The sequence below is a fragment of the Pezoporus occidentalis genome, unplaced genomic scaffold, assembly GCF_034315485.1.
Source record: "Pezoporus occidentalis ecotype Australia unplaced genomic scaffold, CSIRO_AGI_Poc_V1 ctg91, whole genome shotgun sequence".
In the NCBI taxonomy this organism is placed as follows: Eukaryota; Metazoa; Chordata; class Aves; order Psittaciformes; family Psittacidae; genus Pezoporus; species Pezoporus occidentalis.
The window spans coordinates 1,031,078-1,050,685 of record NW_026916273.1 but is presented as its reverse complement, the minus strand read 5'-3'; the positions used below and the strand labels follow the sequence as shown (position 1 = coordinate 1,050,685).

Sequence of the window (19,608 nt, the reverse complement as noted above, 5' to 3'; positions counted from 1 at the left end):
GCAATTGAATGATAATGCCTAATGAAGGATAAATGCCTGACCCCTATACTACAGTTTCAGAAGGGTAGTAACTGAGATTAAAGGTGTTAAATAGCTTGACAAAGGCACCTAGCAACTCATATGTCTTCCAGACAACTGCTCCAGGGCTCTCTAGGTGCAGTCCTGCCCATCAATCGAAGCTAGTTTTCACCTTGAGTTCTGGAGAAAACAAACAAAAGCAGTTCTAATCCTGTTTTCATCCGGTCTTTCTGAGGAAGGGAGATATGACTGAAAACAGAGCACTTGCCTGGCCAGCTGAGCTGCCACAATGAAGGTGGTGTTTTCAAAATCGCTCTTAATTAATAAGCATATGAATTGAGGGAAGACTTCCAAGACTGAAAGTCACAACTGAAACAGTGACTGACTATAAACCAATAGGACTAGTTCCACAGATGTTATAAAAATCACAGTAACACGATCTGGCACTAGCACATCCTTGTGGAATTGAATTACCTAGCTAAAAAAGGGAAAACTGCACTCTCCTGCCCACTACTCAATTGCTAAAACCTCAAGTTTCTCATAATAACCTTAAAAATATATATATTTTTATCTCCCATTCCCCAGTTGTCTTGAGAACATTTCTCTAAACTATAAGTGTAGTGATATTTCTTAGTTGTTTACCCTTAAGACCATTTTCTTTTTCTCAGAAATACACTGAGACAAATACAGTGGAGAAAACCGATAATCTAACATCAGCCAAATCATGACAGCGGGAATCATAGACGGGAAATGCCTCAAGAGCATGAGATGAAAAAGCATTCATTTTTCTTTTCACATTAGCCAAAACCTGGTATCAAACGGGAATAAAATCTTAGAACACCTCACTGATGGAGAGGCATGATGACCAGTGTTACAAATTCTTAAGAGTTCATCACAACAGATTCTAACTGCATCAGCCAAAGCTTTTGCAAGGATACTCTGTTCATATATTAGACTTCAGACAGTGACATTAAAATCATGGTCATGCAAGGAGCTGGTCACAGAATCAAATACTTTGCTCAGTTAGTCGCAACTATCATGACAGTTTCCTCTTAATCCTCTCTCTGCAGAAGAAACACAAGCATATTTGAGCACCTATTTTGAACAAGAACATAATTCCATTCTTTAGAATAGCCTTTTAAGGACCATTTTTACTTGGTTATTTTCAAACTTATTTAGCCATTATCAATGCGTGGTTATTAGAAGCTACTTGGTATTTCTGAAAGGCATTTTTTTTCCTTTCCGAATTAATAAAGAATGAAGGTTGATAGCACACTTTTCTTAGACAAACTTTGAGGTACAAGGCCCTGAAACTTAGGAAATAAGACTTAACATGCTATTAGGCATTAATGATAATGCCTAATGAAGGATAAATGCCTGACCCCTATCCTGCAGTTTTAGAAGGGGAGTAACTGAGATTAAAGGTGTTAAATAGCACCTAGCAACTCACATGTCTTCCAAGCACTGCTCCAGGGCTCTCTATGTACACAGTCCTGCCCATTAATTGAAGCTAGTTTTCACCTTGAGTTCTGGGGAAAACAAAAAGCAAAAGCAGTTTTAATCCTGTTAATAAAATAACATAAAATATAAATAATCCTGTTGATAAGTTAATAAAGAATACATCGTATCTGGAGTTACATGACTTGTTCCATGAGTTGCTCCTTACTGTAGTAAAAATGAAATAAATCTTTTATTATTCTGTGTAAATGAAAAAGGCTATATGGTTTTACTTGTAATTAATAAATCCACTAACACTGATATCTTGAGGCAAAGCAATAATCACGCTCTAGATCATAATTTCTATTCTTAGGAAGGGCAGTTTCTATTTTACAGAAAGAAATACTGTATTGAAACTTAGCAGCCATATTTGCAGTATATTGTCTGTCACCCTTAAAGGTGACAGAATACGTATCTATACAAGATGTACCTTTTACATATATGTATATACAATATATACATGACAGAATGCATATATACATGTCTCTTGCAAGATTTCAGTTAGTTCACCCTTTCTCATTATTGCAGCCGGTTCAATGCTTGATGAAATATAACCACGCTTCCAACCGTATGCCTTAACATTTCATGCTTTTCCACCATGGCTTCTGCTCTCTCTAGTAGTTTAATTTCTGGAACTATTCTGTTACCTAAAGATCAGATGATGTCTGAATACAGATATCACTGAATTAAAGTGTTAACTTTTGCTCTGAGTGTTGAATTTTTCTAGTCTTTCACAGCATTAGATCCTTAGCTAATATTAACTCTCATCTGGAGACACTTGCTCAGTCTTCAGTTTACCTATCTGCCATATCCTAAATGGCCTTTCCTTTCGCTCAGCAGCAGTTTGCTCTTGTCAAATATATTCTGACAAATATTCTCAGTGCCTTACAATGCAAATATAACCTGAAGGTCTGTCTTCTCTGAAAGCAAGACAGTCTTACACTGGCATCATCTTAGAAGCAGAGAGGAGAGATTCTCCCACAACACCATTATTCATTCCAATCCTGACCAAAAAAAAAACAAAACCAAAAGAAAGCATTTTTGCTCCTTAGGCCTTCACAGCCCCACTAGTAGAGGTACAGAAAGAAAGCTGCCAGGATCACATACTGAGACCAGGCTTTCAAATGCGCTCAGAGGAACAATAAAAACCTGCAAGATGCTGAGAACTTCTGAAAATCTGGACTCTAATCACTCTTATTGATGCTTCAAATGGCACCAATCAGCAAGAAACATCAGGCTAGCCAGCACAATGTAATGGAATCAATTGAGACACAGTCTGTAAGATGTCATCCTCAGTCAGTACAGGTATCGAACAAAAAGCAGTCCCTTAATTTGGGACACAGATATACCTAATTAAAATTAAAAGTTCTTTAAGCCATGTAGCCTTTTCTTCCAATTTTAAAGGGATTTCTTTCTATTAATTTGGTGCAAGGGGAGAAATTGTATTTAATAGCATATCATTGTCTTATGCTTCAGGCACAAAATTAAACACATTTATCTCTTTTGGGCAATTACTGACCCACAAGAGGAGCCTCTGTTTTTATCCCTGAATATTACTTCTTAATTGTTTCTGTGGACACAGTAAGAAGTTTCAGCTCAAAACATCATGTCAGCACTGCCTGACTGAGTCTAGGGATACCATCTGAGAGCCTTGTAAGCAAGTAACCACCATTTGTCTTTGCAGGTCAGCACCTGTACACTGTATAACCTACATGCATAACAGCACTTCAGCTCTTCCTGCTATAAGACAATGGTCAAGAACAAAAGTTAGCTGGGGCTGAGCGGGCAAGGAAAGAGGACAAATCACAAGAATATTGGTCCTATTGCTTGAGAGGAATCTATTTTAACCTATTTTCACTTCTTGCTTCACTTGGAGCACAAGAGCTTTGCCTATACATTGTTCTTGTATACACTTATGTATTTTAGCAAGATGAGGGAGGTCTTAAAACTGCTCTGAAGGACAGCTGTTTAAGCAGACATTATCCTCCTGTGATATGAAGAAATGCAATAAACAAAATTAGAATACATTTTGACTTTCAAATACCAAGAGATGATACCACCAGGTTTCTTTTACTTTTGCTCATTATGAAAAGTAAATTAGTCATGCTCCCTAGTCACACTTCTGCAAAGCATCCTCAACAGCTAAACAGGATGACTGAGTTTCCTCTGCCTTGTAGAGTGAAAACTTAAGTGACACCAAACCATGCTTGAACAGTGTATTTCATGCTTGAACTCTCATACTGTGGATAAACAGAAAAAGGAAAAGTTATTTGGTGTGCAAGGGTTTGCACAGCTCATAAAATTTTGTGCAGCTTCAGGCCGGGGAGCCACACTCACAATGAAGGGTAAGTGCCTTCGCCTTCCCCTCTGCCCACTGCAGTTCTCCTGTGCTGACCCACTAAATGTGATCCACCAAGTGATCTTACCCACTAAACACAAAAATCCACACCATGTGTGCATGAGCATCTGTACTTAAGTATGTCTGCACACAAAATCTTGGAAAAAGACATAAAAAGACTTTACCTCTTTAACTAGCACTCCAGTAAGCAACTGAAAAAAATGTAAAGGAAAATCTACAAATCAGTGTACTTTTTTGAGCTCAAACCTAAGCTTTGTAGTTCATTTTAAACTCTTACTGCCATAGCCTAAATTCCTACTTGAGAGTCAGCAACTAGCCTGGATACTATTCAAGAGCCTACAAAGGAAGATGAGGGAATAGTGATTTAGTTCAAATAAACCACAGATTGGCATTGGTTCAGAAACTAACACATGAAATTCAAATATGTCATACCGAAAGGCAGACTAACTGATTCAAATCACTTTTGGTAGCTTACCAGCTGTGTGCAAAAGAAACACTGCCCCAATTACAGAAAGCCAGAAATCTTGTTCAGACAGGCTCAATACTTATGAATGAATGAGGTTTCTGGTCTCTGCCTTCAGATCCTCCTTTTTTAACTACTAGCTTTTAAACTTTAACAGACCTGTTGTCTTTATCGAATAATATAAATTCTTGATGAAATCTTGAAAAAAACTGGGAACTGCAAAAAAACACATAATTTCTTACATTTTGTTTATACAGCCTGGCAGAGCACAGCACCTGTCTTAGATGGGCTTTCCAGGCATTAATGCCATACAAGTAATTTAAGTAATCATACATGTCTGGTGTTCTCTTTGGTTAACATAACTCTTTTAAAAAGGTATTATTTCATGTAAAAAATTTGGAGTTGATGGCAAAAAATATCATTATATTATGGCTTCATTTTGTTCCTGTTCGCTTCCCCTGTGGCTCAACTATGACATTATTTATAGCCTTTTCAAAGTCTAATTATATTGCATTGGACATCCTGAGATATTTGTGGATGGGCATTTTCTACACAGAAACTTTGTGCTTATTCTTATTACCCTAACAGCTATGCAGTTCCAGAACACCAACCATGATTAATTAAGTAGGCACAACATTGCTGAAATCTCCTCTGATTTGCTGTATCATCACTGCCATTCCTACAGCCACGAAAAGACCTGCTAAAGCAGTATGAGACTAAAGCTGAAAAGATCCAGCCTAATGAGACCTCCTGGGAAAGCACCTCTCCTCATGTGATCAAAGGAGGAACTTTATTTCCTCTTGATCAGATGGGAATGGTGTATAAATGTATACAGCAGCTATTTATGGTAATCTGATGAGTAGCCCAACAGCTTTAAATTATTTAATTTCACTTCACACAGAACTGTAAGTCTAGTCCATAAGGATACAACAGGCTCCATAAGGATACAACAGGCTCTGCATCTACAGAGCACAGTTCTGCTGTCATCTAGTAGAATATACTTCTTAATTGCTTGGCTAGTAAATCATCTTTATTCTTTATGATCTATTAAACCCTGGTAAGCTCAACAAGCCATATGAGACTTGGTAACTGCAATTTTTGTTTAGCAATCCTATGATTTCCTGTATGTTCACAATAATAAAATGGCATTAAAACTCATAGAGATGGCTCAGAAAAGCAAAGTGCCGATAGCTATGCTGAGATTAGACGAATTCTCCGTGCTACCTAATTTCAGGCTCTGGGAGTCTTTATAGATTCCTTATATATGAGACAGAAAAGGGGGGAAAAAAATAAAGTTCTTGTTTTGAATTATCCTCTGGAAAAGATTCTCTATTCATGGAATACTAAAGATGTGTAAGCAGCTTTTACTAAATTACATATTTCAATTGGCTGTCCATGATAAGGTTGCTTGTTATCCATCCTAAACTCTGCTCTCCTGGGAGATGAGGGTGATCAAATCAGTTCTTGCCCTAAGAAGTTAACCAGAGGAGCCCAAGTTCCATAAAAAATCCACTCTCTTTATGTCCTAATCTGCTCAACTCATACCATTTATATTACCTCCTGCTTCCCCCCTTGGTTGTTCATCACTGTAGCTGCTGCAATCTTTGAAGGGCCCTTGCAAAACAGGTGTAGATATTTGTCTAAACTATAACCCAAAAGCATTTAATCTCCAAAGGGTAAGGAAAAGCCACTGAAGAAAATCCAGAAAAATTTTTATGCAAGTCAGCCCTTGCATCACAAGTCAGAAAAGGAAAAGTTCATCAAAGGATCCTAACAGCAGCACACACTGTATTTGCTTATCTTCTCATTCTTATGGTTCTTGCCCGTTCCTCATTTTTTCCCAGAGGACTACAGATGTTCCATTTTTGCATCTTCCATATTGTCCTACTCTTAAATTTGTTTTTAAATTGTTATTACTGAGCAGAGAGCCTCCAAATTCAGCCAGTTTCGACCATGCTCCATTTCCATTTTGATTTAAAATATAAAAGAAAACTACTCCATACCGTACTCCATACATACATACTGATAATTTTTTAAATGCATCTTTTACTGGAGAATTCATCCCCATTAGCATGCTGTACAACAACGCTTCCCATTTAATATGACATTGCAGGGAAAACTGAAAGAATCCTACTGTTTTTTACTAACATGTTTCAAGATTTTCAGTATTATTTAGATGTAAAAATCCTCAGATGTGAAAATAATGCATCACAGAGAAAAACATGCAGCAAATTTCACAGAAACCAGAGCTTAAATGGCTTAAGTTGAATATAGGGTGGAAAAGAATGAGTTCCTCAGAGCCATGTGTTATTGTGAAGGAAAGAAAGCTGAATAAGTCAAACAGAGTGGGAGATATCTAGAGGCAAGCTAGAAGTTTTTAAATGCCAGGCTACAGCATGGAGTGACAGCCCTTGCAATTCTAAAATGGACATGACTGGAATTGACAAGGACTTATGGTACAGGAATGAATCTCCTGGGTGGGGGGGGGGGGGGTGGTGGTGGTGTATATATATATATATATATATATATATATTTATTTAATCTTTCCTTTCCCTGCATGGTAAAGATATGTTTAATCCTAGAGACTTCCAGTCTCTAGGAAGACAGCCTAGAGACAGCCCAACAACTAGACAGAAGACAAGAACAAAATAAAACCCAGTTGTGGAAGAGATAGTAAGATTTCATCAGGCATTTGTTTTCTCTGATCTAATATTAATTCTGGATTTGCTGATCATAATACATGCTGGGAAGAGATGGAAACCATCTAAGTATTCTAAACTCAGCCGTCTTCAGAAGTAAGGACCATTTCAGGATGTTTATGTTATTTCTTTCCCCTTTGTTTAAAAATACACACAGAGGTCAAGAGAGGGATAACTTATTTTGCTGCTGCTATTACCATTCTCATCTAGTGGAAACCTGAACCACCATCATGCCAATGAATTTTCACGGCTCTAACATGAAAAGCAGCTCCAAGGAAATTACTGTCTATTATTCCTCCTCTGTTGAATGACTGCACCCTTTTATGGTGATATTTTTCTGAAATCAAGTACTAAACTGGCAAAGCTGCTAGGAAGCAGAGTGGAAGGCAGGCTTAACCTGCCCACACCTCCTGCCCCAGGGGATTTAGTGCTGGTTCAAACAGAACAAGCGTGGAATAGCAAGAAGATGGGGAGATGGTGAGGAGCTGAAGACCTTCTCAGAAAACCAGAATGGATGTAAGATCTGCTACAGCTCGTGGGTAAGGAACTGAACTCACTGCTGCTCAGGTTTACAGAGGAGGATACACTGACAGGTCTGTGTAGCTAGTATGGCCACTGTAGTAGCTCTCATTACTATGCATAAATTCACTGAAAAAATCCCAGACCCTGAAGTCTTCAACCATTGAATCGTCTAGATTGTGCAGGACCCTTTTGAGTTCATCCAGATCAATTCCCAAACTTTTGTTATCATTTCCTGCTTAGAACCCTACCTTGTTAGCTTCAGGTATTCCCACATAATAGGAGGCTCTGACACCTCCAACCCATGTAAGCAGCCAGCAAACTGTGGCCACTGACAAGATTTGGACTGCTCTTCACCAGTGCCATGTGGCTGGAGAACTTCCCTTTCATTGATCTCTCCTGTATTTAACATTATTGCCAATATGTTGTTTACAATCTTATTTTAGGTTTGAGTATTTTAATGTGCTATAAAATTTCATTCTTTAGCCTATAAAAAATATTTTAACTTTAGACTTCTTGGCTTTTAGATTATTACGTGCAGTGGTCTTCTGCAGTGTTTTCCCAAAAAGTTAGTAGTATATTTCCTCAACCTTAATTCATCTTAACAAAGGTTCTTTTCTTCTTTTAAATTTACTCATGCCATCATTTTCTATTCTAATAAATAAAGAAGGTCACTCTATGAATATGTACTATTTATATGGCAATCTACCCCAAAAATGTAGTTGCTTTTGTCCATTATCTCAGCTAACAAAAAAATTCGTAAAATGTTTTATTACTTACTTGAATGTGAACTATTTTTATAAGAGTACAATCAAACCTGATTATTCTCATTAGTTGGGAATTTATAACTTGCAACCTTTTGTCTTCTGACTTGTTGAAAAGACTGATTCTAAGGTGCTGAGGATTAATATGAATGCATATTTATATGGACTCTAATATCCATATACACTTTGGGTAGTGTTATACTTTTAATAGATGTTACTAATCCAAATTATATTTGTAATGCTTCCAACCTTCATTAAAAAAATATATACTGGTAATCAGGTATCTAGCAAAAAGCTATACAACAATACTTATTAACTTAATATGCAGATACGAAGACATACTACTGTGGCACCATGATATAAGACTCAGAATCAGAAAAGGGATACACAAAACAAAGAATACATTAACATATGTAAAGAAGTCAGTGTAAAAAGAAAGGCATAGGAGTGGTGAAAGTACTTCATAAACAAATGTGATCAAGACATATTTATACTCACAGGAAGTCCAAAATACCCAAATTTATCTTTTCTTACAGAGACTTCAGGATGAAATTTTAACACTAGAGCTGAAGAAAAACAGGGTGGTGAATATCTTACACTGAACTATTACTGCCTTGAAAGACAAAAACAGATCCACAGCATGCTCAGCACACAGAAAGCCATCAGGTATGAGATCCATATTGGAAGAAATTATGCTGTCTCCAAAGTTCTGTTTGATAAGCTCAGATTTCTGCCCTTACTTTTTTCTTACCCCTCAAAATGCCACTTCATTATTGTTACTGGACATCAGTATGGTAAATGGACCACATCTGGCTCGAGGGAGAGGGTTCTGTGAAAACTTGGGTATTCTTTCTAACAATTTTAAAATTACCTAGAACTATGTAATATATGAATAAAGGTTTGCAAAAAATTCAAACAAAATCAGATCTGTGTGAAAACGTCAGACTGATTATTCTCCATGGAGTGGAGATGACTGCTGATCAGAAAACACTTCATGTCTGCACTGCAGACAGAACAAGTCAAAATAAGAAGCAGTCAGTGCAGTGAAACAGGTTGGGTTCTGGAAGGTTCTGAGGAAACTTTCAGGTTTGCTCACTGCAATGAGAATACAAGTTATGTGGATTCTATTTTAACAGAAGGTCATGCCGTTGACATCGGTAGTCTGTCAGTGTTCTTTTTCATTGTAGTGAGAAATAACTGACATTAACACTGATAACTTTGGGTCTAATTTTCCACCAACAGCCACAGTTTTTACAAACTTTCACTATGTCATAAATGAAAGCCAGTATTTATTTTTATTGTCATTGTTATTATTGACATCATTATTATTTCTATTTTACTATCTGCAGAGACATAGCCAGGACTTTAAATTTCCTATTAGTTCTATCACCTTTACTGATCACAGCTGTTGGCTGTTTAATGCATCATCAATGACAAATGAATATATTACCCGAGATAACATGGTTAAATATGGCTTACATGTATGCGTAAGGAACTTGTTGTTGAATAACAAATAAAGCTTCAGGCGCAAACTCTAGTTTTATCTAGTACTGGAATTCACTTTGAATCAACAGGAGTTAAGCTGCCGCTGTGCTGTTTTCTTTTGACCTAAAATAATAAGTCTTAAAACTTCAAAACTGGATGGGAACATGGCAACGTTTCTTGCATGTGCAATCCAGAATAAGATTAAAAAATGACTGCACTCCTGTGTATATCAACCCACTATAATGACTAGTTCCTGCTTGCACTCAGTTTCTTTCCATGTTGGAAAAGTATAAAATTAAGTTTTGTTTCTCAGTAGGCAGAACTTTAAACCATAATAAGTGGTGTCCCTATGCCATCATAATAATGCTTTGTATCAGTATTACTGAAATCAGTATTTAGTTTTGCATCTGCGCTACCCAGGGCCACTGAGGCCCCTTTCTGAAGGCCTCATAGACTTGATGCCATGCTACACACCAGATGTAGGGCTTAGAGTGGGATCAAAGCCAGAGGATGTAGGAAGTGTCATGACCCAGACATAGCTTCTATTTTAAAGATGGTGCTCAGCTGTGCTGCCAGAGAGTTTTTTCAACAATCTTCCCTATGAAACTGAGCAAAACTGAATGGGTTCCTCACTGCCATTAGTCATTTTATCTTCATACCTAAATAGCTCTGCTAATTTTTGAGGAATTATTCCAGGCTTAGAATTAATGAGATACATTATCGCTGCACTTTGCCAGCCAAGATAACTTAAAATGCACTAGGCTCAGTTTCCATAAGCAGTCAAACTGCGATCGCACGAAACTCCACAGGGACTAATTTATCACGCTTCTTAACAGATTATAGCAACCCAAACAAACCACCATGCCTCCAGCATCTTGCTGGCTTCCAATACCCATTTCAAGCTGTTCAAGATAGCACTGCCTCAGCAGCTGCAGTGCAGAAGTAACCAGAGAGTGCCAGTCCTTACGTTTTTCTTTTATAAATAGTGAGCAGATCTAATTATTACCTGAATTACAGATAAATGGCAGTATTTATTATAAGTTTATCATAAAGCCAACTTTTAAAAGGAAATTAAAACCCCTTGAAGTCTTCCACATTGAACTAGTTGGGTTTAAAAACTTTACTCCTCACTCAAAAGACAGTATGTATGAAAGATTAATACATACACATCAATGTATCGACCAGTGTCTGGTCATTAAATCATCCACAATAGATTGAAATACTGCATTGATTTATAAAGCTAGAGGGTTTATAGTTGTTCATAGCATTTGCTGAAGATAACCAGGAACTGTATAAAGGATTAAGGATGCTTCTGAAATTACCCAAGATAATTAAAATATTTAAAAGAGAAGATTAGAATGTAGCTTTCAATAAGTACAGCAATCAAGGTTGATATTAATATGATATATCTAAGTATATGTGAGAAAAGGACTGACAATGATAATTACTAACACTGAAGATTAAATGATGCTTAAGTAATTAAACATAATTATTTGAAACCTTTCCATTTCCAGTTTTATCATATTTGATTAAAATGTCACATAGAAATAACAAGGTCCTGTATTAAATAAACCATGATGTCACTATTAGAACCAAACCTTATCTTATTATTTTCCATCCCTGTGCTGTGAATTCATTAAAGCTAATTGTTTTCTTTGAATAAACTTTGAACATTCCACGCTACTCAGGGTACGAGTAGTCCTAAAGGAGAAGTAGCTTGTCTATGGCCACAGTTCTAGGGTGGACGATGAGAGCCCAAGCCCTAACCTCTCCTCTCCCTCTCTGTACTCCAGTTACCCTTTCCCTGCTGGGGCTCCGTGCTTGCTGCATGTCCTTCTCACTGCCCTGAGGATCTCTGTAGCCAAGGCTGGCTTGGAGCGTCACATCCTCCACCAGCCCCTGCCTGTTGGTGCACTCTCTTGTCCTCTTTGACCCGGCTGCTTCCACCCTAACGCCTAACCCTGCCCCACACTCCTTTTTATACACACTGAGGTGTACCTCCCACCTGCACATTGTGACATGGGCACTGCCCAACTCGTGCTCTGTGACATGGTGGTGCCTGCTGACCTGATGCCTGCTTACTGCTTTCCCTCCAGCCCTCTCTCCTCTCATCCTCTGTACTCCTTTCACCAAGTGCCTCCCAACCTAATGCCTAACCCTTTCCTTCTCACAGCACTGAAGTGGTATTTGGAGCAGCCAGGATAGAAGCCGCTATCTGTATGGGTCAGCAGCAGATTGCTGCCTCTCTAGAGCAAAGGAGGGGTAGTCTGAAGATGTTGCAAGGCATTTTAATTGTTTTCCTACATTTAGAAATCTAAATTCAGTTGTGGGCATACCAAGAGGGATTCATGTGCTCGGTGCTCTAGTGCTCATGATTCATATGAAGTATTTGAGAACTCTTTTTTCAGGATGGGATGAATCCAGGACTAGAAATTCCAGTTTTCTTTTGTACTTTAGCATTACAGATTAGCCATTATTTTGACAAATAGAGCATTTCATCTTGCAACTTAAATTAAATGAATGAATGTTGAATTGCTTATTGCATTTTAGACATCCTGTAGATATCATGAAGGTAATGACTGCCAAATCACAGTCACTTGCAGAAACTTGTCACTGATAGGACAGACAGAAATAAAGCTGTTTGAAATTCATGGTCTAAATGTTTCAACATTTAAAAATGAACAAAACAACCAAAAAACTAAAACAACAACAATATAACCAAAACACAAAAAAAAAAAAAACACCTTTTTTTTCATTGCATTTTCAGGTAAGAAATTTGTCAAAACCAGGTTTATTGGGCAAATTAATTCTTTTTCCCCTAGCTAGTCAACATTCCAAAGGCCCTTCTCTTTCCCTCTCTTATAGTCATCAAATTTTTCTGAGCAGATGCAAGGGACTAGGAAAGAGAATAGCAAAGTTTGGTTAGGTTTAATTTATACCTTAGAATATTAAAAGCTCCACTTTAAAAAAAAAACTAAGATTTCACTTGTAAAAGAACAAATTTGTCACCATATGGAAGGGCAAGCTGAAGTTTTACCAGTATATCCTAGAGAGTTTCATCTGGAGTAATTACACACCTGTAGTACCTATTTTAAAGGGAAAAAAAATAGAAATGAATGCAGAGAGATAAGAATAATTTTTCTAATAATTGCAAATAGGGAAAAAATTAGAAGTTATGATAATTCAGGGTTTTCTTGGGGGATTGATTTAGGGGAGTTTCAGGATTTGTGGGGTTTTTAGCTAAAAGTAATCTTTAAATCTTTATATTAGGGTAGCGCATAAAATACAGACATACATAAAGTAAGTTATAGGTAACACTGAAATGACAAACTTGGAGCCAAGACAACCACACAGAAGAATCTATGGGGATGTAATACTGAGGCTATGATGGTGCCATTGCGAAAGTAAAACCACCCACATTTCCAGTTCATGACTATGACAGGCCACAGAATTGAAAATTAAGAGAAAGTTGTGGTCACAACATCTGGAGTTCTTCCAGAGCAACCTTTAAGAGTTTTTGAAATGAGCACAATCACTTTTGTAAGTGCTTATTCATTTTTCATATGCCCATTCTGTCTTCCATTCCACAGTTAAACATATTACACTTGCACTTTTAATGGATATCTAAGACTTTAATGGAATTTCAGAGAACTGCACTTTATATTTCCCCCCAAAAGGAATGGTTCATTAGGAGTTAAAGCCAGTCTGCTTTTTTGGTCAGCTAGTAAGAAGACAGCCTGGAGGTATACTGTATTAATTCCTAATATAAATGAAGTTAGATCACTGTAGAGCAAAATATTTATTTATAATGAATAAGAAAACAGGCATAGCAGAGAAAACATGAAATGGAAGAGGAGAGAACAGAAAATATGTTTCTGCAAACTAGGGAATGAGATAGTAGGGTAGAAAGATTACATAAAGAAATGTACTCAAACTACAAGCACTATTTGCTTTCAGATACTGTAAAGCAGGAGAGGATTTCATACCACATTAATCAGAGCTTTCTAAATAAGAAAAAAAAAAACAAACATCCAGGTAAAATGATCACTTCAGTAGACTGACAAATGAAACAAGACTTTTTAGGTACTATCTTTAATTTGCTGATTCCAGTCACAATCACTGCAGGAACTGCCTGCACGCTGATATCCCCACTTGGAATAAACATACTGATTTTTAATACATTTCAGAGTGGATTTCTTCAGCTTTTTGGTAGAGCAGTCTTAGTAACAGAGATGCATGCATGCCATGGTAGATCAGCATGCAGAACTTTAATTAAAGCTACGTCAATTTTAGGCCCTCAAATCTTGTTAAAGGACCATTATACTGGAAAAGCTTGACTGCATCAATTATTTTGCTATCCCTTTACATTTTGGAATGTGTTTGTTAAAGGTTACATCATCTATCTCAATTTTCCAGTTCATCAATATGTCCCAGATATTTTTTTTAATAACCTCAAATGTGTAGCATCATATCTTAAAATCCTAATTAAAGAGGTGTTTTGTGCCAGCAGAGATTAAAAAACATGAGTTTTCACATGTAATCATCAGGAAAGTGGGTAAAATTTCCATTAAATGCTTGCATAGGTTTAGACTTCTAATGCACAAAACACTTCTTGTGTCAACTTCAAGTCCTAAACATTTATAAACGAGTAATTTTCATTTAAGAGGCTGCAGCTTTTGAAAGACACAGCTAGGCCCCCATTCTAGTTGCAGCTTATTTCAAAACATCTCTAAAGGAGATGTTTCTTGGGGAAAAAATTGTAAAAAGCTGAAATGTACCCAGGAATGGAAATGAGATTTGTCTTTACCAAGCATGGGTTTCCAGGGTACAGAGCCAGATGAGCGGGCCAGCAGGTATTTGCCTGTGTAAAGAACGAAAGAAACAGAAGTTGCCCATTTAGTTCAGGAATAGTATTTTCCTAAACAATTTTACAATGTCAGTCATGACACGAAGACTATGGCTTCTACAAGAAGAAATGATTGCCTTCGAGTGACTAAGTGATAATGGAGAAAAAAGAGAAGGCAGAAGTTCAAGTTATTGAACAGTTACTTTAATATTCTAAGCTGAAAATTGGAAACATCTCCATTTTCAGTTTTGCTACAATGTAAGAAATAAGGACAAGACCTTTTTCTTGCCTGTCACTCAGCCAGACCAACAATTAGAAAAAACAGACAGATGGTCTGATTTTCCAGAAAGTCTCACTCGGGGATGTGAGTTAATCATCTGGCCCATGAACATCAGGAAATTAAACTCATTTCATTTCTATGCCTGATTGAAGCTGCCGTTCAATGTAGGCAGGATTAGCCTGGGTACCTGGCCTACTCCTACAGGTAAACTGGGCAACACACAGGTCACTCAAATCACATGGAGAACACACAGAATTTATATAACATTCTCTGTGTCCTTTGACTAACACATCCTTTAGGCTGTGCCTGAGGCCAAATTTCCTTCCATCCACAACGTTTAATGTCTACGATGTCCTTAAGGGATTATGGCGAATGTGCTAAGGGGAGTACCCATACCTGCTGTAAGGGTAGGCAGTCACAATCTGCTTGGCACAGCAATTCCTAAATACCCTATGAAACCTTCAAGAAAACATTGCTCAGCTATTGTCAACCAGACAAAACGACCAAGCGGTAGGATACCTAATGCCAATTGTCATTAAGTCAAATGGCATAGATGACTAGATCAAGCCCAGGCAGCCTTAAAGGAACAGGATGGAGTGTCCTGCTCCATATGTCTGAAATGTTGGAGTTGCTCTGGTATTTCATTGTCATATTACATTTTGTTCTTTGTCAACTCATTGTCTTCCCTTTATAGTAGCCACTCTCCTCTTTCTTTACTAAATACCTACCTCTTCTGCAGAAACAGTTAAGAAACATGCATTTTTTGTACACCAATAATTCTCTGTAAGTCTCGATCAGAGACTTCTCACTGACTTCATCAGACCAAGCTGTACAAACAGATTTGAGACTAGCTCTTTGAGAGCAGATATTTTTACTTTGTAAGGGTCTGTCTCCTTTGCAAAACTGAACATTTCAATCTTGAAAATGTGTCCTTTCTTTCTGGATAAATTATTAAATCCGTACTCAAAATAGCTCTGAGAAAGTAATTGTTTTATATAATGCCCCTGATAAGTGAACTGTGTTCTACCGATAACTACACTGGAAAAAAATTAGTTTCAGAATTTCCTTTTCTGTAGCAAATGGTTTGAAGGCTTTTGGATTTCAGATCATAACTGTGAAACTTCTCTCACCCACATACTTGTGGAGAGGAGTGACTCATTGAGAAAACAATTCTTTTCTACTGCTCAAGCACAAACATGTTTCATAGATATGAGTTTCCTGTTGGAAATTTTTGTTTTCACACTTCAATAATAATCCAAAGCAAATTTTTGCACATTTATGCAGTAGTCACCCTGCTTTTACCAGTCTGCTACAAGTACCTGTTTACAGTGCATTTTTAGCGTATCTGTAGTCACAGAGAATTACAAAATAAAAAAATAAAGAAACCATTAAAAAATCACCAATTAAAAAATATAATTATAACTAAGACCTTTTAAAAAAAGTATATTCGAATTCCTGTATCGCTTGCCATTGACAAGTAGCTACCTAACATGCTTATGCAAAAGGCACAGAGAACCTTTCAACCTACCCTCCCCAGCACCAGGATTATATCAGAAGCACCATTTAACACAGTGTTGTTGCCTAGTGAAGTGTTGTCTTGATTTTAGCTACAACTACGTCTTTCAAACAGATTAATTCCTGTTTAACTGTTCCCATTATGCTCTGCCTAGGTAACAGTTAATACACAAACCTGTTATCCATTCATATGGACAAGACCCAAGATTTTTTTCACTCCTCTGCACTTTGTCCAAGATACTGCTTTGTCTGTGGGTTGGGGTTTTTTTCAGGACTTATACATACAAACTGTAATATTATTCACTCTGCATATTAATAACATTGATTTCTGCCACCCTTGAGCCACTGGCCCGGGAGGGATATATAACAAGTGTTTGGTTGCCAGCCCATTCTTCAGTGATCAGGCAAGAAATCATGGACAGAAGGAATATATGGCAGGAGCTATAGTGACTTAAATAGGCAGAAGCAGTAGCAGATGAAATAAAGCACGAATACATTGGCATCAGTCATGGAGAATCTTCTTCCACCTGAGAAGCATGAACAAGTACATATTTTCAGATCAAAAAGTTTTTAGAGCACTATTTTGGAGGCAGCCAATGTTCCACTAGCCTGGTGGTTCAAGAGGCAACCCATTCTACTGCTGCACAAATGAGAAACATCCTCACTGCCCACTGAATTAATTCATTCAAACCATGAATTATCCATGGCATTCCAAGAAACTAGCTCTCCTTGAAGGATCCATCTGCATGGGGTGTAATAATGCCTGCCTGTTCACCTTTATTTGTGTCTCAGATCTCATGCTGCAAAACATCTGCTTCTGATTCCTCTCTGCAATCCTCTGTGACAGCTTTTATTTTTTGGATTCCTCAAAGAATGTCCTTGAGGGGACGGGAGCAACAAAAGAATAATCCCCTCAAAACAGCCAAATATGGAACTGTAGGGAGAAAATAGGTCTTTCCAGAGCAAATTTTATAGCTTTTTCACATAATTTGAGATTCATGGATAAATAAACAACAGTATTTGCCCATGTGCACACAGAATAATCGACTCATTTGCTGAGAAAATGATACTGCCTGCAGGTGTAGATTTAACTATGAAACTAGAAGAATTCAGACATTTCTTACCATGCCTAGAACTTCTCATCCCTAACATTAACTGCTAATAACCCCTCAGTTAATTGGCTTTATTTAGATTAGTTCCAAAATGAATAAATAATACTACATTAAATATAAAATACAGGAAGATATTACTGCAAAAAGGATGCTTTCATGAAAAAAAAGCAACCTGGGATCTTGAACTCTCTTTCAGTTTGTCTTGTCATTCATTTCCACAAAATGGGGCACTCCAAATTTGCTAATTCATCCAGGCACCTATGCCAAAGAGTTAATCCTAATACACCTCACATCCTGAACTATTAATCTTACCATAGATTACTGCTCCACAATACTTTCTCTCATACTTCATTTATATCAGTTAGATTCTTCGTGTGATCTACTTCAGAAGATGGGGTCTTAAGGAAAAACCTCTAATAACAGCCTCGGGTTTGGTTTGGTTTTGTGGGGGTTTTACCTGTTTTTTTTTTCTGTAGATATTGCTTTAACATAGAAATCACTCCTTACACATCACCACCTAATATGTCTAGTGCATTATATCTTCCCATTTCCAGGTACTTCAGAGATAGATCTCTGTTTTGTACTTGTGTTTATGGGGTTAGCTGCCTTCTGGAAAGATCTCCTCTCCCTTTTCTTACCGTTATTTTGCTGGGTTGTTGTGGGGTTTTTTGTTTATTTATTTTGGGTTTTTTACTTAGTGGTTTGTCTCCTTGAATCATTTCTTGTCTTTTTCCTTCAAGCCACGGTAGCTATCTAGTGTTAGGCAAAAGTTCCTGCTACACTAGTTGTTCTCACTACCAGTTCACGTTGTACTGCATATGAATGCCTGTAGCTCCAAATTCCCAGTCACAGAGAGCACTGAGACCAACATCACTGTGTCACCTCTGGGAGCCCAGCCATGCCTCCAGCCAGGCGAGATCCTAGAAGCACTAGAGGATGGCAGAGCCAATGTTACTGTCCTGGGTTCAGCAGCAGCAGTCATTTTTTTCTCCTTCTTAGCAGCTGGTGCAGTGCTGTGGTTTTGACTTTCGGCCTGGGAACAGCGCTGATAACACCGATGTTTTTAGTTGCTGCGCAAATGTTTACTCTGACCAAGGACTCTGTGAGCCTCATGCTCTGCCAGAGAGGAGGGGAAGCCGGGAGGAACCAGAGACAGGACACCTGACCCAAACTGACCACAGAGGTATTCCATACCACAGCACATCGTGCCCAGGATGTAAACTGAGAGTTACCCTTTAAAGGGCTAGGACACTTCTGGGTTGTGCTAGGACCAATCGGCGGGTGGTGAGTGGTTGTATTCTCTTCCCTTGTTATTCCCCTTATCATTATTATTATTGGTGGTAGCAGTAGTGGTTTGTGTTATACCTTAGTTACTGGGCTGTTCTTATCTCAACCCGTGGGAGTTGCATTCTTTTGATTCTCCTCCCCATCCCTCCAGGAGCGGGCTGGGGGGAGGAAGTGGGGGAGTGAGTGAACAGGCTGCGTGGGTCTGAGTTACTGACTACACTCAAGCCACGACAGTTCTCTCTCTCCTGTGAACCATTCCCGGTGATAAGCTGCATTTTGGTATGCAGCTCATGTGGTCAGCAAAACTTCCCACATCAGGTTGCAGCCTATCTTTCTTCCCATTAAGTTGATTTCATTCATTTTGATATCTATTCTTTGTAAATGGGGTAGATACCATGCTGGTTTTACTGGCAAAATCAAAAGTAGGAACTAATTATTTTGGTTATTCATTATCCTGCTGAGACAAATGCTGTGAAGAGCAAAAGGCAGAACTTAATAAATTAGCTGGCAATGCTAATTTGGTGTGAGTTTAGAGCATTACCCAGGAAATATAAGTACTATGAAAAGATCTAGTGAAATCAGAAATGCCACTGGTGATAATAACAGGAGAAGGCACTTGTTCTCTAATTATCAGACATGAATTTGGGGAATTTGGCTTCCAAGGCACCGTGAATTTGCAGTTCATTACATTCTTAATGACTCATATTATGAATATGTCTTTTTAATTGCTCTTTATTGCCTTGACCCTTATAATAAGAGGATCG

General features: G+C 37.8%; 1 long non-coding RNA gene across 1 annotated transcript in view; it reads right to left on the bottom strand.

Annotated features, from left to right (window-relative positions):
- The window catches only part of LOC134156868 (uncharacterized), an 80,615-nt gene extending 65,946 nt beyond the window's left edge, over positions 1-14,669 (bottom strand). Inside the window, exons 1-2 of the long non-coding RNA XR_009962100.1 lie at positions 14,612-14,669; positions 12,842-12,890 (exon numbers count right to left, since the gene is read on the bottom strand). This is a non-coding gene — a long non-coding RNA (uncharacterized LOC134156868). The remainder of the gene's footprint in view (positions 1-12,841; positions 12,891-14,611) is intronic.
- Positions 14,670-19,608: the final 4,939 nt, after the last annotated feature.